Source organism: Thermobia domestica, chromosome 4 (assembly GCF_964235325.1).
Source record: "Thermobia domestica chromosome 4, izTheDome1.hap1.1, whole genome shotgun sequence".
Taxonomy (NCBI): domain Eukaryota; kingdom Metazoa; phylum Arthropoda; class Insecta; order Zygentoma; family Lepismatidae; genus Thermobia; species Thermobia domestica.
In genome coordinates this window covers 287,739,070-287,757,481 of record NC_137457.1, presented here as the reverse complement: position 1 = coordinate 287,757,481, position 18,412 = coordinate 287,739,070, and the positions used below count along the sequence as shown (strand labels likewise).

General features: G+C 36.4%; 1 protein-coding gene across 3 annotated transcripts in view; it reads left to right on the top strand.

Moving 5' to 3' along the window:
* The first annotated feature begins 246 nt into the window (after positions 1-246).
* Dmtn (transmembrane and coiled-coil domain 2 protein Dmtn) overlaps positions 247-18,412 on the top strand; it is a 404,032-nt gene continuing 385,866 nt past the window's right edge. For all 3 annotated transcript variants that reach the window (XM_081756074.1, XM_081756073.1, XM_081756068.1), the window contains exon 1: positions 247-486. The gene's annotated coding sequence lies outside the window, so the exon portion shown is untranslated. The remainder of the gene's footprint in view (positions 487-18,412) is intronic.

Below are 18,412 nucleotides of genomic sequence, written 5' to 3'. Positions count from 1 at the left end.
TCTTTGTCTTGAAAGTTCTTTTTGTTTTGTAGTCCTATTGAAACATGCTTCGCTTTTCCGTCAAAGAAAGATTTGCATAAATTTGAAAATGGAGCAGAAGGAAAATGTAGTTATACAAACTTAAACAAGAAATGATGCGGAGGATGTTTAGTGTGTTTATAATTGTTCATAAAACACTTCGTTTGTCTTTCTCAAATGCTATTTTCAGCTGGCATTGTTTTTATAGCAATCTGGCAACATTGTTTCGCCTTATTAGATCAGCACAGACGGACGGGAAGTGTATCTGTGAAGTAGAGTGTATGTTATTTTGTGTTACTTTTGTTGTTTATTTATTTGTGCATGATTGATATAATCCTATCGAAAGGAAGTGTAATGCATAATTGAAGATTATCATATGAAATAAGTAATGCTGTTTGTAGATTTGTGATTGGAGGAGAGAATAAGTCCAACGGCAGTGCCAGGACTCGAAAACAGTACAATTGACAGGTAATAGAAAAATTGATTGCATTCTATGATTAGAACATATATTGTGAGGTATTTTCTTTTTATTCAGAATTAAATTAAAACATAACGCACAAAATTGAAATAATGAGTATAAATAAATAATATGTTTATTTATAAACTTGCACAATTTGCTTTTGTACTGTAGCAAAAATTCCGATATCATTTGATATAATGTTTTGATTACTATTTATTATTGTAAATGTTCTCTTATCCCCCTCCCATTAATAACCGCTCATGTTCAGTTTCCACACTTTATTGAAAGCCAATTAAGTTCCCGCAGTATTTGTAAGAGTTCATTTTGTTTGACTAAAACAATTGATCAAACTGAAAATTAAATATTATTTATTTTGCACTTAACCTAATACATGTCTGTTTTATTCAGCGTCCTTTTAAGCGCTGTTGTGATGCGAAATATAAATCTACAATTTAAGGTGAAATTAGATCTTATACGTGTTTCAGTGAGAATCAAAGTCAGTTTTGCTAAGCCGAAATCGAGAATTTATTTGCTAATTTATTTCGTGACAATGGAGCTCCAACGTTCGCCCGAATTTAGTAGATGTCTAGACTAACTAACTAACTAACTAACTCTATGGCCTATGGAACCCGGAGGTTCAGTGCCGCGTTCACAAAAGCTCTCCACTGACTTCTATCCTTAGCTAATTGCATCCAGTTTCTACTTTGTATTCCTATCTCTGCGAGATCCATCTTAATATTGTCCTCCCATCTGCGCCTAGGTCTTCCTAGTAGATGTCTAGACACATCGTTTAATTATGTGAGAACAAATCTTCCTTTACTTTCTTCAATTGAATTTGACAATATTAAGTTTATAACAGCAAATGATGATCTGTGCAATCCACCACCAACTGCAGCGGAATGAAATCGTGGTTCGGAGTTCACGTTGAGAGTATGTTGTGTCCTTCATAACCTCGCTCATAAGGACGTAGAACCTAAAACGCTTCACTTTTTAATCAGTATTTTCAAACCGTGATGAAAAATCGGATATGAATAAGAAAATTTTAGGTGGAATTATAATAATATGGAATTTAACACGTAAGTATAATGCTTTGTATGTGATCCTGATATTGTAATATAGTGCGATAATAATTTTTAGTATTCTGGTTTACAACAAACTAGAATAATAATTTTAAAAAATACGGCTAAAATTTAGTACTTTACAAAGAAAATCAAACATTTTATGAATTATTTTACACAGGTGGCACATTTCTGATTGAAGTAGTAAGATAGAGATAACATAAATAAGGTAAACGTGATTACCATGTAATCTTCTGTAAGATAAGCGCTGGACTTATTATCCACACAGAAACAAGTTAATAAATTCTCTCTTACTTTGTCACAAAAGACCTCAGAGGGCACCTCTACACTTTTGGCGTCGTAAACCTCTGTGTTAGTCGACCGCCTTCGCTTACTCAGGCTTTCGCTCCCCAGCGAGGCAGAGAAAATGTCCATACGTACAGGGACGCCTAATAAAAATGGAAAGTCGCTATTAAGGGTTTTTAATTCATTAAGAGGCAAATATTGAAATTTTATTTGAGTTTTTGTGTTTTACGAGATAGCACGGAGGTTATGAGGGACGTAGCTTATTAATATGGACTCGGAACTTGATGGCTGCACAAAACATGCTGCAAAGCACATTACTAATTTTGAAATATATAGATAGATATACTGTTTCGATTATCCTTAGGACTATTTAAACGTGTAAGATTCAGGTCGCTTATAGGACGGGGTTGTTTAAAGCATTAGTAGTACAGGATTTATTGATTAGTGAGAATTTAATGGAAATGTCAACAGCTAGGCTGTTTGTTTAGGCCGCCACGATACGTCCATTGGCCGACACATTCTGTACATTAAACATTCAAAATAAAACTTCTATAAATAAAATAAAACTTGATCTTCACAGTGAAGTTCAAGTATGAATTGGACAAAATAAGCGATGTAAAAACAAAGGACATGAAAAAGGCTAAAAGAATAAATAACATAAATTATGTATTTGTAACGAGAAAATCACATTTGTGGTCACATTATCGTCATGTAGATATATTGTGAAAGTGCTGCGTTTTAGCTACATTAAAAAAAAATACAACTAATAAATATATATTTAAATAAGATAGAGCTTGTATTCATTAAACAAGAAAATTAGGAAAACCAAAAAATGGATCAAAAGGTTGCGATCTTGACCAATCATTAGTTTTTGGAACAGTTGCCACAAAATTTTTGAATGACTCCTAAATCGAGTTTTCGTATTTTCTACGAAACAAGCACATCATACTGAGTTAACTGATAGTTTGGGCTTGCGTACAATCGGGTTGGCTGGTTTAAACCAGCTGTAAAAAAATAAATAAAAAAAGTTTAAACCAAACAAAACACGAAAAATGATTTAAATCGTGTGAATTGCATGGTGACTTTTACACATATCAAACCATCTGCATTAGTTTTATCTCCTTTTCATCTTTTAATCAAGGCGGCCCATGTTCAATTCTCGGTCGAACCATAACCCTTCTTTTAAGAGTACCGGTAATCCAAGTAGCGGTTCGGATGTTACTTTAAACGAAAGTCTTTTTGATAACCTCAGTATTACATAAGGATGTTAAGCCTAAACATACGAAACGAAACCAAATTGTATATTTCTGCTTGTCTGGATGCTTGTTGTTTTATAAAGAAACCAAGGTTACTTAAATGTATAGATAGAAATTGGTAAAATTTATCGACTGCCTACGTAGCTTCCAACAAAAGCTTGGATTGGACTTTGTTTTAATTTTATTGAATGATATCTACACAGTAAATTTGAAATTTAATACCTCAGTTTTAGCGTACTGATTATAATAACGTTGACCTTAAAATTTTACATGCAAAGCAATAACGAGATTTTCCCGGTATTGCTTTGCATTTAAAGTAATAACAGGATTTTTCCGGTGGTTGAGGCAGGAGTTTCCCAATTTAAGAAATTTATTGACCGGACCACCCAACTTCATAATTAAACGGGAGGATTCCGCTGTATGCTAATGTGACCCCTTCCAGCATAACCCTGTTGTTGCATAGTAACATCAAGGTGAAACAACTTATTTCTGTCCATATGTAATATAAATACACAGAGCAAATTATTTGAACTAAAAAAACCCTAGTTTAATCCAAAAAAAGTTTTTTTTTTTTAAACGTGGTTTTTGCCAACCCTGGGTATAATATATGTAGTTCTCCAGGTGTAAGGCCGTGACATACACACACACACACACACACACAAATGAAGTAGCCTATATTGGGTCTTTGATAATAATAATAATAATAATAATAATAATAATAATAAACGTTTCTGCATGTAGAACACACTTTACTCTGGTGATGCATTAATGTGAATAAAATTAACCATCTTATTCTTAAAAACGTTTCATAAGTGACATCAGGATTAGAAACACAAGTATAATCAAATGGCTTTTTTATTTTTTAACTGCAGTTTTGTTAGTGATGCAGTTTAATACAGTAGAAGTGATTAGTTTGATTGATTAATACATTAAGCAATTTCAAACACATTCCATTTTTTTAAAGCCAGATATACCATGCCATTGCACTGGGATAAAAGAAAAATACTCATTTTACACATGGTTGTGCGTGCATCTGTTGTATGATGTACAACACTGCATCAAATAGCCTATTCATTGCTTGAATAAGTACAACATAGTTGCTTAAATCTTACAACGTTAATCAAGGAATGTAGAAGACATAACGTTACATGAGAACCAGACGGACGTAACTCCAAAAATGCGGTTTTCCTTTTCTTCATGTCTGGACATAATTTTGAAAGCCCCACTTTGTGTAAATTCAATATAACGCCATCGGTTCTCTTTGTCGATCATCTGTTGTAATGTAGCTCAATTACCATCTTATTGAAAACACATCTTTCTAAGAAAATAATATTTTTGTCCTCTCGCCTCTAAACCTATGAAAATGGAGTTATGTTTCTCTGGTTCTCATGCGACGATAAAAATGACACTTACTATATTTGTTTTGATGGATATTTCAAATTGAAGGATACATCATATTACGTTCCTTTTTCATTGTAGTATAATTTATGTAATTAATGTGTCCAAAGCATAAGAAACAACTATGGTAAAATGCAATACCAGAAATGACCTAGGTTCAAGCATTGCCCTGAGCGAGTACAAATCTCAAAATTAGAGATTTCGAATCCGAATGAGTTCGATGTAAAATGGATATTTGTCTAACACGGAACTGTGGTAAAGCAGAACTAGAATTTACAAACGCAAGGAGGCTTAGTGGTCGAATGGTAGAGTGCTCACCTTTGGTGCTGTGAGCCCCAGATTTGATTCAAAAATATGTGAATTTCTAGTAGATGATATCATATCTGTGAATTTTTTCGAATTTTTCAGTTTCGTTTCTTCATTCTCATTCCACCAATTCGCTCATAAGATTTCACACTTTCATATATCATCCGACTACTGCGGCGAAAGGGCATAACCGTGGAAAGTGGAACTAGGAATATTGTTTTGATTTGATTTTTAGTTTAGCGTATCTTTCTGCAGCGAGGCTGTATGAGACGTGGGCCTACAGCTTAACGTAGAATCCGAACCACATCAGCTCCCACCGGGAATCGAACCCAGGTTATTCGTTATTAGAATTCTTGAACTCGAGATTTTGAATAACGAACAACTATTTTATTACAAGTAACCATTGTACTATGACAATAACAATATATTTTTTTTTAATTTACTATAATGTAAGTGAAAGACTGTTTCATGAAGTAAAGACATTATTACGATATAAAACGTGTTGGCCGCTAAAGCTGAGTGTAAATTTTTCGTAATACGAAGAGGAAAGAAATCGTGATCCGCAACGCCATTAGATTAGACATTCAACATTCTCTAACTAAGAGTTAACAAGGAAAGAGCTAGGATTGCCAAGAGTCTTGAACTGTCCATTAACACCTCATGTTGAGTTATCTGACTAAAGTTGCTATTCATTCTCAGTAAGTAAACAAAATTTAACATTCAGTATCATTTACGTAATACCAAGCTTTAAATAGTGCTTTAAATACTGGAATTATCATAAAGCACTTTAGACATGATGGTATTTTCCGTTAGTTTACCAAAACTCTTGTGTCCGTCCGGGAGACAAAAAGTTTCGACAACTACTTCATGGATAAGGATGAATTTTGTCCTGCATGTACAGGGTCAAAAGTTAGGAATCGTTGATAGAGATTATATTCAAACCAGAAGTGGTGGCAATCAACCATTTCCGGTTTCAACGTTGATCACTATAGAGGAAAAACGGTAACAGATAGCGACAAGTTTTCGGCAATCAATTAAGCATCCCAAGAATATATTTAATTCCCATCCTAACCTTTCTACGACGGCGCGGCGGTTCAAAAAGTAATGCCTCCAAGCCCACTACTTGGTCAATAGTACAGCAAACATTCTGAATTGTTCATCATTAATGCACTGATATTTAACCTACAGAATGTCACTTGTTTCATCTTCCTATCTCTTCTCTTTCCAGAGTAATGGAGCAATCCATTGCACCCAGTGGTGACGTCCGAATGAACAGCGGACTGTCGTTGAATTTCTGACCGCGGAAGGTTGTGCGCCCAGGAACATTCATCGCCGGCAACGAGTCGCGGTTACACCAGTACGATCCGGAAATGAAGCGTCAGTCGATGGAGTACCGCCACACGTCCTCTCCTGCGCCAAAGAAATTCAAAGTGGTCCCATCTGCTGACAAAGTGTTGTTGACGTCAGTGGCGGCTCGTGGAATTTAAAAGTGGTGGGGCAAATCCAAAATACCTACATAAGCGGTACAAGGCCGGAATAGTCGCTAATAAGACCATAGTTTAAAAAAAGCCCGCTCGCCAGTGTCCGCGCTGTCTATTTCATTCTTAAGGGCGTATTTACGATTTTGTTTCAGAGGGGCTTTGCTAGCTTTCGGGGGGAGGGTGCTTTGTCTGAAAATGTGAAAATTCTTTAAGATATTTCATATACTTTACTATAGTAAGTAAGATTTCGGGGGTCTTAAGCCCGGAAGTCCCCCCCCCCAAATACGTCACTGGTTAAGCGGGTGGCAAGCTATCGCGAACACATTCGGTCGGGTGCAAGCCATCGCGAACACATTTCAAGGCAGGTTAAGGGTTGCCATGTTATGAACAATTGTTAAGATGGGGAGGGGAGGGGGGAAGAAAAGAAGAAAACTACTGCAACAGTAAACGACTACTAAATTTCTAACAAAACAGTGACCATTCTCTTGAATCCTGCCATCGTTGAAGATCAGTAGCGTGATATTCAGGGACGTATTTAACATTTTTGCCGCCTTCTAGCCATTATAAAAATGCAACCCCGTCAATAACAATAAATTAAATACCAGTATAGAAATTCTGAGACAGTTGCTGAATATGAAACCAAGTTGATGAGATCAGCCAAGTTCAAGAATAATAATACAACATTGAAACATTCAAATTTCTTGCGTTGGCGGCTCGGTTGATATGTTTGAAAACTGTAGATAATTCTGGAAGTTTATCTACAATGGAAATGTTTTAAAATTACGATAAAAGAATAAGGTGTCAGCAATATGAGAGGGGAAATAATTGATGTAAATTAATAACAAGAATGTTAATTACTTCTTGCCAGCAGATTTTTTATATATATATTTACAAATGCAATTATCCCGTGTCATATCACCATAACTATGCATAATAAATAAATACCTGAAATTTCCAAAGCTGGTATTAAAAAAAATGGTCTCAGAAAACTCGCCGTCCCAGGTCATGACCCATTTTGGCCCATGTGTAAAAACGCCCCTGACTGATATTTTGTGTAACGAATTATTTATTTGTTTTCAATAACAATTTGTTTCAACTACTATATGTCCATTTCCTTCAATTATGTGTGGTTTCTTAATTACTTTTCTGGGAAACATTATATACGTAAAGTGTAGCTCACTATTTGAAAATATGATTGCAGATGCCGATTGGTAACTTATGCGTGTAAATTTTAGGTCAATGTGTTGTAAATTAACTGCACCATGGTGGCAACCTTTAATATGTCATTCGCTACACCCGGAAAGGCCAAGCATAAACCTTTTCCATCCCCAAATTCTGAAAATGGCTTGACCCTCCTTCCCCCTTCTTCCGTTCCCCTCTGTACAGAGTTGAGTTTCCTTGTCGCGACCTTCTTACCGCTGTATGTTCCATAAGACAGAGCACAGCGCCTCATGCGACAGGTCTCAACATTACTGTGCCCACTTTCAATGGACACAGCCAGAACATCCCCTGCCACCTCTGATGATAGGGCTACTGTCAAAGCATAGAGATTGTAAGTCCGCAGCCAAAAAACAACCGTCGCTGTGTTGCCAAGTTTCGTCTATCCTACGAGAGCGCATACAGCCTCCTTCACTCGCAAACACGGCTGTGGCGGAACAAATCCAAACATTACAAAAGGAAAAAAGAAAAAGAAAGCAAGAAAAAAGCTTCTGTTAATGTCTTAGTACTGATTTAATAATTGCAGTTCTATTTAGATCATGACTGGCAGGGCACGTGACCGGGTGCCCCTTAAACGGATCCGCCGCTGGTTGACGTTCTGCATCGTCCTTCCTATAGTCCTGATTTTGCGCCCTGCGACTTTTGGCTCTTCCCCAAACTTAAGGATCATCTTAAGGGCCAACGCTACAGTTGTGACGCGGAGGGGAAGCACAAATTCGGCTGTGGTGCCGCCAGCAGCCACGTCAATTTGTGGTCGCCGGCTCATTTAATTAAAATAATTTTGAAGAGATATTCACATTAAATGATCCGGGGACCCACAAACCCTCACAACAAGTGAAAATTTCACCGTTGTCGGCCAAGGCAGCCAACAGCAGGAATACGCTTCCTAATTACTTACTTAAAACGCAGGTAAAACACATGTAAGAAAAGCTACAGCTAAAGGCATGCGATTCAGGCAGGTGGATGGACGAAAACAATTGAATATAAACAACAATTTTTATTAGGCTGATGGCCTCAATATTTAAATATACAATTTAAAATGTTTTATATTTCAAAGTATTTAACTAAATATTTGTCCACTGTTCAGATATAGTAGGATACTTATGAAGTTTAGTCTGCCGTGTAGCACGTCCTATTCTTCCTTCTTGATTAGGAGCTCACTACTTGCTCCTGCCTGCTCCAGCAAACGTCCTATTCTTCTTTCTTGATTAGGAGCTCACTACTTGCTCCTGCCTGCTCCAGCAACCGTCGAGTTCGAAGTGGACGAGCCTCTCTCGCTGCCTTCCGAGTATGTCCGCTTCGTAGGCTCGCCGACTGGACATCAGTGTTGCTAACCCTTTGTGTGACGTCACCTGCAGAGTTCTGTGGGAGGGGACTACCACAAATTCTTTGCCGATGGCATGAAAAACCTTTTTCGCGATGGCGCAAGTGTGTTGCCCGTAATGGAAAGTGTGTTGAAAAATGATGCCACCATTTGTAGCTGGCATCACAAACTTTCCACTGATACCTGTATCGGTGCTATCTGTCAAACACTAACTTAATACAGGTAACACCTTGGAGACATTACTTTCTGAATCACCCTCGTACTAAAATTGGAAATAGTAGAAATCCACTACAGCTTCCTGTTTCAATCTTGATCTCCATAGAGCAAAGACGATAAAAGATAGCGAGAAGGTTTTTTTTTTTTTGTGTGTGTGTGTGTGTGTGTGTTTGTCGTGTGTTGATTTAGCGTTCTAAGAATATGTGCTCTCTATTAACCAAACCAAGAGTGTCGGAAATCAAACACTTCCGGTTCTAACGTCGATCGCCATAAAATAAAAACAGTAATAGATAGCGAGAAGTGTTTTTCTGAAATCAATTAAAACATCCCAAGAATATATTCAGTCTTCACTCTAAGCTCTCTACTAAAACCGGAAGTGGCTGAAATCAACCACTTCCAGTTTAAACGATAATAGCTATAGAGTAGCTGTAGAGATATATTCGGCTCGTTTCGTAATTCTTTCTGTCGAATTCATCTCGTCTCGGTTCTCGAGGAATTCTTTCTTGTTCTACCTCGGTTCTCGGAAATCTCTTCTTGTCTGGTTTGTAGTAAATTTATGTACAAATTTTATGCCCTGATTTTTCTTCTTTATTTCATATAGAGGTTGTCACAACCCTTCCTCGTCCTCGCACGATAAGTCTGCGAAGGGTATGATATAGCAACATTTAAACCATATTGTTATTGGAGTATATTGTTTAATGATCTTCTTATCTTTAGATGTTGGTAAATGTACTTCATTGTGTTCGTAGATCAGTTTATCAATTTATGCTTTTATATATGAATTGAAATGAAAAATGAAATGAAAGTTTTACGTCCCACGATTATGCCGGCTAGGCTAAAGGAGACAATGATGATAAGAAATGAATGAAATAGTGGAATGAAGAAAGTGGGAAGAAACGGGAGAACCCCGAGAATACCAACGCACACGGTGTTTGTCCAGGACAAAGCCTACTTGGCGCAAGCTGGGATCGAACCAAGGATCCCATACACGAGAGGCGAACGCTCTATCACTGAGCAATCGCGACCTATTTATATATGAATGAAAACATTATTTGAGTGAGCTAGTATCGATCACTGAAAAAATGTCTCGTGGACAACACTGTTTCTGAGTCAGAGATTGAGTCGTGGGTCAAGATTTGTTAGTGGGTTAATAGGACTTGACCCACTACGACACACTCTACTCAATGCACTGTAGACAATATCTTCTGAACACTGGTGAATTTATGCACGTTTTATTTTCAAAGTCTCCAGTTTTCTTCTTTTTTCATTTATTTCTATTTACATATCTGAGGTGAGTATATTTAAGTGAAAAAAGATCTTCAGGCACTTTTGGATAAATTGATATTTGTAAGTGTAATAATAGCAATAGAACTTATTTGGCTTTCGAGACAGTAGAATTTTACACTGCTTTTTTTTTTCTTTACGTTGACCTACGTTACCTTGATTTGAGACTAAAATTTCATTCTATTTTCCACTGAAAAGTATCTGTAATTTAACAAAGAAATAGTTATATATGATAATTAAATTGAAATTAATCGTAATGTAGCCCAAGATAAACACTTTATCATTTTATATCGTAAAGGTCAGATCCACCGGTATTATAACAGAGCGGTGCTTGAGGTGTTGAGCGTAGAAATTCAAACTCCGATTAGTGGTAATTACACAGCCTTGTTGTAATACAAGTGTAAAGTCTTTATTCAGTGGAAAGGAGGGCGTGGGTCATGGTGGGTGGTGGGTCAGAGTAATTCACGGTGGGTCTGGGTCGTGAGTCAAGTTTTCATTGGCCCACGCCATATCTGTTGTGAGTAATAATTTTTGTAAATATTGTCCGAACAAAGAATTTTGTGTTGAAATGTTATCAAAAATGATCTGAATAAGTGTGATCTCACTTTGTAAAACTGCTGTAAAATTACTACCAATAACTGGCAAAGAATCATTGTTAAATTACAACGATCCGTCCCACGAGAACTTTTATTAATATTTAAAGAGACAGTGATTGTTATTGTTTTGAACACCTATAAAATAATATAAAATTACATACAAATTATGCGTGTGTGACAAGTGTTGAAAGGAAATATCCTCGAAAAGCTTTAAAAAGAAAATACATTGCGCAACATTTGATTTCAGATAAGAATTTTTTAAACTTTATCACTGAATCGAGCCTTTAAAACTATAAAGTAAAGCACTTATACATAAATCATGATCAATATTAATTCGTACAAAACAGGGTGGCCCAAAAGTAGGTATACACCCCTGCCTTTACTTCGGCTGTTCCTAGTTTAAGATATAAGTAAAAATACATTAAGAACAAATAATAAAGAAACTAAGTGTACTTGATGGATAACAATAAAAAATGATATAAAAAGCAATGAGTTGATCAGTACGGGACTGTATACTTACTTTTGGGTCACCCGGTATTGTGCGTTGTCTCTTCTTCTATATCTTTAATATAGAATTCGTCTGAATTTGAAGTCTTGCACAAGATTCGAAACTTTGGTCTGGGGACCCTTCATGCCACACCCACTTTTTTTTTCTGTATTTTAGGGCAATTATTTAAAACAAACGCTGAAACTCGTTTTAAATTATTTTAAATGGAAGATTCAAATGCCCAATTTCATTTTTCTAAATCTAATAAATTTCAAGAAACGGGCATCGTAGTGAAACCACTGTTGTTGTTTTTCTTCGTTTAGGTCAAATATAAATAGGCGCTGAATCACGTGCTTAATTAATTTAAATGAAATTTTCATCAAATACCGAATTTCATCTCTACCTGTAAGGTATTTCGAGATATGGACATTGTATTAAAACAGTTGTAATACACATTTCTGTCAATTCCACGCCGAATTTCCAAAAATTATTTTTTCATTCATACTGAACGTAAGAATTCTATGAATTGTCCAAATTTCAAGTTTCTAGCTTAAGCAGTTTGGCCTGGGGAGATATTCATCTATCAGTCAGTCAATACTTTTTTTTTTTTTTTTTATGTAAAGACGAAAATAGTACGTAAGTATTTTAATTTAGTTGAGACCCAAAGTTTATTAGCAGTCCAGCCAAACTGTGTAACTATCATCCATTCATCATTCATTGCTAATTGCTGTAGCCCAGGATTTCTCAACCTGGGGTCGCGCAGATAAGCGGAAGAGATAAATATAATTAGAATTTAATACCGGAAAATATTTTTAAATGTTGTTTTGAATTTTGTTCTGATACTCATATTTTTATTTTTATATATATTGTTATGAACAACAAAAAATTAGGTCTACTAAACATTTTCAAGAGGCGTAGAGTTGCTTAAAAATCAATTTAAATGAAAGAGATACGATATAAAACTAATGAGAACTGCATATTGGAATACCAGCAAAATACAAATGCAACAAAACCTAAATATTGAAATACAATTAAAATTGAAAGCTAATGAGATTGTGATATTTCACTAGTGCGTGCGGTTCAGTCTTCGTGACGCAAATTGTCAAGTCATTTAAAATATTCAATAACTTTTGAACAACTGTTTAAGTTTTTTAAAATCAAAATTAGGAAACACTTGATTTTTTTTTTTTTTATCATATGACCCAAAATTAAGGGAGTTATGAAATATTAAAATCTTCAAACAGCTTCCATGTTCAAGCACTATGACAGATCGGATTCGATATATGTAATATGAATGAACTGACCAAATTTGGTTTTAATCCATTCGCTTTTAGAGAAGTTCTTGTATCCACTACATACAAGAAATGGATTCTACTGTTATAGAAATAGGTGGATATCATGAGATCTCCGCAATAGTTATATTAAAAATCCCACACAAGCTTATTACAAACCAGGAATTATAAAGGGGTCGCTGGCAAGAGGATGTGATAAAATGGGGGTCGTGATAGGAATTAGGTTGAGAACTACTGTTGTAGCTTGAAGTTTACCAAAGATTTTTAAACAGTAATGAGTGATGATTGTCAGCTAGGATACTTTTATGCATTGAGAAACTGTGTCCAATATCAATAGGAATGGGCATGAGCGAGTTTTCATTGAAATTCGTCTCGATTCGAAACAGACATCTTCGAGCTTGACTCGAGAACTCGGCTCGAAAAATTTCCTCCAATTCGACTCGAGTTTCGAGTCGATTCGAGCCAAATCGAGCCAAATGCTGTGTGTAGTTTCAAGTACTTTCTTCAAGTATCCTACATAGACAGTATTATTATTATCAATGATACTTACTACTACTACAACTTATTATTATTATTATTATTATTATTATTATTATTATTATTATTATTATTATTATTATTATTATTATTATTATTATTATATCAACATGAAATATAGGCGGTTTGTATCTGAATACTAAACACTAATTGACTGCTGACCTCGGTAGTCGTGAAGTCTAGGAGGCAAGGACATCATTCACGAGGTCCTGGATTTAAGTTCCCGGAGGATCAAGTATCCGGGCTCGAACCAAAAATCGTTAAAAGTTAGAGGGCGCCGGCCAAAAATATTCAAAGCTGCTCGGCCCGGGTTTAGGGTTCTCAGCGTCTCGGCTCACAGCTCATTCATTATCGAGCCCAGCCAACAGCTCAACCAACCGAGTCGGTTCGAGCTGTTCACTCACTAGAATCGAGCGAAGCCGGTTAACATCACTACGCGGGTTGGGCTTCTGCTTCGGCTGAAAACTTCGACCGTGCAGGTCTCAGCCTTCGTGGTAAGAACTACATTATATACTTATATTGGTGCTCACGACATTTGTGGCTGTCTCATTAATAAAATCCACTGTGGTCTTGTTAATCGAGACGAGACGAGATGCGAGCAGTGTCCCATCTCGTGAGCAGCACTAAAAATATTCCACATTGCTGCTTACATTTCTCATGGTTTTGGCATTCCATTCTAATTAGGCAATGATTTCGAAACGAGCGAGTCATTTATCAAACTCGACTCAACTCGAAACTCGACCTCAAAACAGTGACGGCTCGAAACTCGACTCGAGAAAATTACCTTTGATTCAACTCGAATTCGCTTCGAGTTCCGAGTCGGGTCGAGTTTTAGCTCGACTCGTGACCATCCCTAAACACCAACTGATAAAACAGATGTATATTTAAAGAAAAAATAATGCTTCTATTTCAGTTTCACTGTCTAAAAATGGAAATATTTGCCCACACAGTATGTCACGAATGGAGTAGCTCGTTATGTAATCTCCATGTTTTCCTGAACACTTGCCACATTTTTTCTCTTCTATCTCGAGATTACGTGGAACTTCCTCTTGAGTTTTCCTCAACTTTCTTAAAGATGATAATTTAATCAATCAATCAGTTTAGCTCCAGACATCTTCGATCTTAAAGCAGAAGGTAGACAAAAAAATTTTGCTTAATGTAGCACAACTTTTCCTCAATTTCGGATTTCCTCCAGTTTCTGTTCTATTCTTATACACAGTGCTTTACTATTATCAATCAATGTTACCACTTGTTTCAATACTTTATCGTTTTTACGATAGTATATACACAAGAGTCTATTCATGTTCCCCACCTGGTAAGGTTAGGAACAGGTGGCGACGATACATCAAGAACATTAAATCTGAAAGCCAACTCTCTTGATGAAGAATTGAAAATCATCTTTATGTTTGCAATCGCCAGATGTATATCTGGAGACTCCTGTCTTTAGCAATATGCATGGTATGGTATGCATGTCCAAGACGTGTTAGTTAGTGTTGGAGCATTAAGGTTATTTGACAATAAAATCGTGATGATGGTAAACCAAACAGTGATGGCTGTTGAGGGAAGTCACTTCGGTAAGAATTAAAACTTTTGGCTTCAACCTAACATTCTAATTCTAGTACAAAAGAAGAAGAAGAAGGAAAAAGAATTAAAAGAGAGAGAGAGAAAAAAAATAACACCGTACAGATAGGTCGTTAACGGTAATGGAATCGAAAATGTTTCAGATTCCAGTCCCGAAATCTAAATAAACATTTTAATTTGGTGTGCTTCTGGGAGCGAACTAAAATATGCATTTCGATATATCGATTCAGTTTATGCAACCGAAAACGTTTTGGATTCCGGCTCCGGAACCTAAACACATGTTTTATAGTCTGGTATTCTTGGAAATCAAAATATGCATTTCGATAAGGAGCCGAAAATGTTTTGAGTTGCAGTCCCTAAACTTTATTCATTTATTTATTTTTTTAAAAAAGGTTTTAGTTTGTTGTCCTTCTGGGAGTGAGCCAAAACACACATTTCCATGTATCGTTTCAGTTCATGAAACCGAAAACGTTTTGGATTCCACTCCTGGGAGCTAAGTAAACGTTTTAGTTTGATGTGCTTATTGAAGCGAACTAAAATATGAATTTCGATACGGAACCGAAAATGTTTTAGGTTACAGTCCCGGAACCTAAATAAAGGTTTTAATTCAGTGTGTTTCTGGAAGTGAACCAAAATGGATGCATTTCGATGTATCGATTGAGTTCACGAAACAATTTTTTTTTGGGTTCCAGTCCCGGAATCTAAATAAATGTTGTTTTAATTGTGTGTCCTTCTGAAAGTGAACCACAATATGTTCATTTTGTTGAATCGGTGCAGCTCACAGAACGGGAAAACTTTTTGGGTTGCAGCCTCGGAACCTAAATAAACATTATAATTCGATTTACTTTTGAGCATTTCGATGTATCGGTTCAGGTCATGGGACCGAAAATGTTTTTATTCTAGTCCCGGAACCTAAATAAACGTTTTAATTCAGTATTCTTCTGGAACTGAAGCGAAGTACTTTGGATATATAGGATCACTGCACGGAACCGAAAACCGTAATTTCCCCTACTTCGGGAAGAGAAAAGAAATACATTCCAACATATCAGTTCTGTTCACAAAATAGAAAACCATTATCCGGTGTATTTCCAGAAGAAAACCAAAATACAAACGTCGTTGGATAAAGATCGTTACAAACTGCAAACGATGTTGGGTAACCGTTAAGTGATAACTCGAGGGAACGACCTACAGCTGTTTTGTTACGAACCTATTCAATGTTTCTCTCTTCTTTCATTTCGCTCCCACATCAACATCGGTTATGGAACCGATTTTGTAGGAAAATTGATTAGGTGCCAAGTCCGAAATCATCGAACGCAAGTAGGACCCATTTATGCTTCTCGCTTCCAGTGCCGTTAACAATCCTGTACATATTCTGTCAGAAAAAAAAGCAGTGGCGTACGCAAGGAGGTTAACCGCCTTAGGGATGCGCACGAGACAAGATTTGTGGCTGTCTCGTCTCGGAAATGTGCTGTAAGAGTGATGTCTCGACTCGAAAAACGTACATTTCTCTATTGGAAGAGCCGTGTCTCGACTCGAATTCTGTCAGGAAAATCCTGTCTCGACTCGTCTCGTGCGCATCCCTAAACCGCCTGCTTGGGAGAGATACTATGAAAGAATAAACATATTAAGGGTCTTCACTACAGTGAACTTAAACTACCGCTAATTTTCGATTTGCAACTGTACATAGGTTTAGCATTTTCTGCGGGTTCTGTAAATTGCGGCATACCAAAAGCAGATAGGTGAATTGTGGTAAAGGTATCACATGCAAAATCGTATTGTCTAGTTCACTATGTTTGTGCTTTTCGAATATTTTTATTTGTTTTGAAGATATTATAGAAAAACACTAAAATTAGCGGTGGTTTAATTTCGCTGTAGTGAGGGCTCTTAATATATGTAAACAAACACGTAAAATTAGACGAACTTAGCTGCTTGACCCCCATTGACGGACTTCTGCGCATGCCACTGACCGCAATAAGTGCCTTTTAAAAGCCTCATCATGTCATGGGTCATGGAAATACTAAAAAAATGAAATGTTTAAGTTTTACGTTTCACGTTATGCTGGCTAGGCTAAAGGAGATAGTTATGATGAGAATTGAATGAAATGGTGGAATGAAGAAAGTGGGAGGAAACGGGAGAACCCGAGAAAACCCACGCACGCGGTGTTTGTCCACCACGAAGTTTACTTGGCGTGAGCTGGGATCGAACTAAGGACCCCATTCACCAGAGGTGAACGCTGTACCACTGAGCCATTGCACAAATACTAAAGCGTACACTCTTCAGAATTACGAGAGAAAAAATATGCAATTTCAACAAAACCCTAACCCTGTTTATTGCTTTAATATCATACATTTAAAAAATATATCTGTAGTTTTCGTGTAATATATCAGTGTCCCTAACAGAAATTTAAGATCACTGGAATTGTACTGAAAAGTCTACAGTGAATGCTGATAACGTCAACTTCCTGGGAAATTATATAAGGCTAGTTCAATTAAGGGGAAATGTCGTCTTGACAGTGAGTAAGAGAAATCGATCTGGGTGCGAATGTAAATGAAAGGAAAGTTTATGGTGTCAAGTCGAGATGATAATCACGGGAAGAATGGGGAAATGAAACATTTTTGTTCGGGTAAAGGAATTTAAGTTATGTGCGTCTCTGGAAACCAAATAAAGGTTTAAATTGTGTACTTCTGAAAGTGGACCAAAATATAAGTATTAAGATATTTTCGAGTTCCGGAACGTAAGTAAACATTTTAATTCGGTGTGCATCTGGAATCTAAAATAACGTTTCAATTTTGTGTGCTTCAGAAAGTGAACCAAAATATGTGTATTGAGGTGTATCGCATCAGTGCACGGAACCGAAAACGTTTTGAGTTTCAGTCCCGGAACCTAAATAAACATTTTAATTCGGTTTGCTTCTGGAAGTGAACCAAAATATTCATTTCGATGTATCGGTTCAGTTTACAAAACCGAAGATATTTTTTTATTCCAGTCCCGGAACCTAAATAAATGTTTTTACTCGGTGTGCTTGTGGAACTGAAGCGAAATACTATCGAACTTAATCATACCAAAACATGTCAGACTGTTAGGGACGCTATTTTCTAATAATTTACAGTTAAATCAATAGATGCTGGTAGCATACAGACAGTCTGCAGATTTTAAACTGTTGTGACGATTAAATTATAACTATAGAGTCAATATATTGATTTTAAAATAGGAGAGGCGATGTATCTATATTTAGATTTGTGCATTAATATTTATGTAAACGCAAGTTAGTTCATGGGCAAACTTAATTATGAGAAATGTAAACAATTAGAACATTTAATTAAGCACAATTTTAGCCTATTATGTACAGCAGGCTGAAGACTTGGGTGCAACAACTAATATGAATAAATCCAGAAATTTTCTTACCTGGAAGAGTATAGTCAGCAAAAATAAAGTGCAAAAGTTATCATCATCATCATCATCATAGGTATTCTGCCTTTATTGGCAGGTCACTTGCCGCAGCTGAGAAGCTTCCATGCTCCACGGTCCTCCGCTAACCTTTTCGTCTTCGCGTATGATCTTTCTGTTTTAATATCACCCATTAATTGTAGTCTC